Source organism: Meleagris gallopavo, chromosome 4 (genome assembly GCF_905368555.1).
Source record: "Meleagris gallopavo chromosome 4, MGAL_WU_HG_1.1, whole genome shotgun sequence".
In the NCBI taxonomy this organism is placed as follows: Eukaryota; Metazoa; Chordata; class Aves; order Galliformes; family Phasianidae; genus Meleagris; species Meleagris gallopavo.
The window spans coordinates 58,280,686-58,285,627 of NC_139407.1; positions in this window are offsets into that span (position 1 = coordinate 58,280,686).

The window sequence follows — 4,942 nt, forward strand, 5'->3', positions numbered from 1 at the left end:
AGTGTACAACTAAGACAGAGTTGACATTTTTTTCTTCTCACGCTGGGAACTTACCCAGTGCTAACCCCTGAAATTGCCAGGTGTTCACAAAAAAGCTGAATTTTCAAACACAGAGCAGGTGAGTGAGATATGTTGCAGCAGGAAAGGAAGAGGAAACAGATTTCATGGTGTAGAATAGGGAAATTGTAGGAACAAAGAGTCCGTGAAAATATAATAAATGGTAGAGTGGATAGATGGAAAAAAGAATCAATAAAAACCTGTATGCATAGTGTCTATAAATTCAGTAAATGCTTTCATACTAGCAGATGATTAAGAAGTCCAAAGCAAAAATGCTGGTGCAATATATTGACTTCAGTCAGTGATGCACTTGCTTAAATCATTAAAATAAACAACAAACCAAACCAAAACAAAAAAAACAATAAAAGTCTAGGAGAAAATTCTGGCCCTGTCTCACTCAAAAAAAAATCAGCCTTTGTCATGCATGGGTACTGTATAGTGTCAAAAGCTGCATATTCCTCCTTGAATTCCTTCTCATTACCAAGAATCAAAGGCCATCAGAAAGGCAGAAAATCAAGCACATAAAAGTGCACTTCATGCTTCCTATTTATAACTCGGTGTCTGAATCTTAAGAGTTCATTACATGGCTACTGCAAAGAACAGATCAAAGGAGTAGAATTCACATATCTTGAACCATTTACAATGCAGGCAAGTTTCTGGTATTATTTTTCATTGTTTGTCATCTAAATGAGATGTAGTGATTTCAATGCTTTTATATGAATCAAGTGCTTCATGCATTTTAGTGGAAAGAGGAGGCTATTATGCTGAAGTTCTGATATCTAGTAGGAGAAAGATGTGTTAAAATATAAAAGCAAAAAATGAAATGTTGAGGTTTAAGTGTAGATTCACCCTGATTTTTCAGGAGGGGGGAAAGCAATACTGAAAGACGGACCAATGAAATGGTCATTTACAGAATAATTTGTAATGGCATTCGGAGTTCTTGATAAAAGTTGTTTTTTTATTTGTTTTATTGGCTAATAGAGAATATGAGAGATAAGTTTCCCTTTATTTCTTGCTGGTCATGTTAACCTACACGTTGTATCAGATACCAATACACATCATTCTCTTCCCTTTGTATTCATGCTGCCTTAGATCAATATCTCAGTATGTTTTAAAGCATCTTCTTTCTAATAGAACAAATGCATGTGAGAGCTGAGATTGATTTTGTAATCAGGCCTCACTAAAGATTTCAGTGCTGTTTAGTAGTAATGCATTCTATCTGATTAGTTGGTAGACACACAGGGACACAATTTCTGTTATCCTGCTGCTTTCAAGTCATTTCAGGAATTATAAAACAAATTCTATACAAAGTGAGTTGTTTTGCTTCTGATGTAAACTCAGAGGGGGGGAAGGGTATCAAGAGAAGTTTCTATTTAAAATCTCAAATCAGAAGATCAAAGTATTTGATCTATTTGAAGTCTATTTGAAGAAATGGCTGTTCCACGCCACCTAGAATAAATTGGAGACAGAAATGAAACAAAATATGTTCTTCAAGTTGTTTCAGCCTGTGAGAATGTACAAGCATGAGAATACAGGTGCAAAAGGAATTATATCTCAACAGATACAAAGAAAAGCAGTAGGTTACAGGTGCAAAAGGAATTGTATCTCATAAAGTGCAAAGAACGGTTACCACTGAAATGTTCTCTGCTCCAAGTGAAATTTAGTATTAAATATAAAATAACACTTCCTGAAAAAGAACTAATGGGGAACACAATGTGCTGCTTTTCTTGGCTGATAGAGCAGAAAAGAAACTTAGAGGGCTTATTCTTGGTTGTTTTTTTTTTTTCGTGTTTTTTTTTTTTTTTTTTTTCCTTTTTCTTTTTCTTGAAAGCTAAACCAGGAGAAGAAAGGGATAGATGTTGAATATATTGATTGAGATATCTTGTGACCTGGAACACAGCCCAATGTATAGAACAATATACCTTTTTTTTTTTTGCTTATCTTGCACAAGAAGTTTAATATTTGCCCTCTCATTTCCTAAATAAGGGTGAGCATTACAGCTTTAAAAGTTTCCGAATGGAGTAATGTATTGGGACTCTGTATCATGTGGTCATCAGTTATAAGCCAGTACTCATGTTGGACCCTGACTGCATTGTACTGATGCAATCAGATTAGAGCAACAGGTGGGAGGATCTTTTTTCACTGGGAGAAAGGAGAATGAAATACTCTAATGCACCTGAATGGTGGAGTGCTGACTACAACAAACAAGTAGACATCCTTTGAAGCTTTCTTCTTTTCAGTGATAAAAATCCCTGCTTAAATCCTGATGCTATACTTACCAAGAAAGCCACCGACTTTAAACAATTCATTTTCTGATCTACAATACTTCCATTTTTCTCACTCATCCAAAGACATTCAATTTCCAATATAATATTTTAGAAAGGAAAATCTTAGCGATAAGACATGTTTTCTTATGGAGATATACTATGCTGTTTAGAAAATCAACAAACAGAACATTCTTAAACACTTTGTAATGCTGTTACTGATATCTGATGGTTTCTCATCACTTTATTGAGACTGCTAACTACTAATTGACTGCTAAAGATATAATTTATGGGGAAGAAAGTTTAAGGAAGAAAAAAAAAGCTACAAAAGGTGAAAACAGTAGTTTAGTAGTTAAATTTCTCCATGGCATCACAAACCCAGTACACTGATTTATTGTTAAAAGAAACTTCAATACCACAGCATTTCTGTCAGATAAAAGGTTTAAATAAAAGGCTGCTTACTTTACTGTCATGATGTTCTTTAACATATTCTGAACTTTTTGTATATTTTGAACAGGAGTTCAGTAGTGTGCTTGATGAATGCACCCACAACTTTTCTGTCCATGCAAAACCATAATAATTGACTGCTGCTAAGAATCTAGGTCAAAGATTATGAGCTTTCTGGTTCATCATGTGTTTGTTAACAATTGTATTAAAATGTTAGGTGTAGGTTGTGTCAGCTCAATTTCCTTGGACATCAAACTTTGTATTGAGGGCAGTAGCATGCTGCAGTTGACATGGATGGTCAAAGATAGAGCACAGTGGAAGGATGGCAGTTGTGATCAGCATGCACAAAACCTCTGCAGTTATACTGTAAGATCTTCCTTCTACACATGGAAGGACATGAGCCTGCAACGTGCCCAGAAAGCCAATCATATCCTGGGCTGCATCAAAAGAACTGTGGCCAGCAGGGTGACGGAGGTGATCCTACCCATCTGCTCTGTACTGGTGAGGCCTCACCTGGAGTACTGCATCCAGATGTGGAGTCCTCAGTACAGGAGAGACATGGACCTGTTGGAGCACATCCAGAGAAAGGCCGCAGAAATGGTCCAAGGGATGGAACACCTCTTCTACAAGGACAGGCTGAGAGAGCTGGGGCTATTCAGCCTGGAAAAGGCTTTAGGGAGACTGGAGAGCAGCCTTTCAATGTCTAAAGGGGAGTTACAGGAAAGAAGGGGACAGACTCTTTAGCAGGGTCTGTTGTGACAGGAGAAGGGGAAATGGTTTCAAACTAACAGAGGGGAGATTTAGATTGCACATAAGGAAGAAGTTTTTTACAATAAGGCACACATTGCCCAGAAATGTGGTGGAAGCCCTATCCCCGGGAATGTTTAAGGCTAGGCTGGATGGGGCTTTGAGCAACCTGGTCTAGCTGCAGGTGTTCCTGTTCATTGCAGGGGAGTTGGACTAGATAGCCTTAAAAAGTCCCTTCCAACTCTAAGGATTCTATGAAATATATGTATGTGTAGATGGCTGTCAGGCTTGTCATTAGTTCTCAAAGGTGAAAGACCCCAAAGTCACTCAAAAGATTTAAGAGCTGTTCAATAAAATTAATCATCTGACCCAGAAACTGGAATCAGACAATGCTTAATGAACATATTAATTAAACTCCAAGCAGCAAGTTTCCAAATTACCACTGTGGGTTGTACCCTGCTGCACTTTTACACTGCCTAGAATAATCCTTTTAAAATATTGTATGCTGTCTGAATGCAATTAAAGATCTCCAGATAAGCTTATACTGTTGCCCCCTTGGATTTGCTAAAACCTTCATGTAAGAACAAAAGAGCACCCAATGTATGTAACTTCCATGCAACAGACCCATGGGATTGAAAAAAAACAAAAACAAAATCAGTAAATACATTGATTAATCATTTTTGAGATAAAAGTAGGAAGGTCTCACTGTTTTTCTGTCTTGGTGAAATATTCTGAATGGAATGCAAGGGAGTATGCCCCACTCTGAAATGGTGACCACTAAACAGGTAATTATTAAGAGGGTAATTTCAATTGGATAGAGACATTGTTAGCTGCAAGTAGTAAACATGAATCTTGAATGTGTTTTAAGTACAAAAGCTAAGTTCAGACCTCTGAGGAATCTCTTAATTGTATAATGAAAAAATATAGATTTCTTTTTCTCTTGTTATTTTTAATGTTGAGCTGCATGTTAATAATGCACATACATGCAACTGTGCATGGACTTAAGTAGCATTTGAAGAGATCTAAAGGGACGTAGACTCCTCTACCATACTGTAGTACTTCCAGCAATATTCATAAGGAAAAACGTACAAGTTTGCAAAGCCTATTCTTTCTCTCTCCCTTTCTTATTATTTCTTATGATCAACAACATGGTCAACATTGCCACCATCATATCGTCAGCAAAACAACTTTTTATCTTTGGAAGATACAAAGTAAGAAAATGGCATAAATTGGAATGAATTTTAAACAAAAATTAAAACATCTAACAATTACTCCAACTACTTAATATCTCTATGTAACATTAATATTTGTAGTAAAATATAAATGGGAACGTATTCATTTTAGTTTTATGTCCTTTCCTATATTAAAAAAAAAAAAAAAAAAAAAAAAGTAAAAATAAGGTTTTGGAATGCATTGAAAGAACTCAG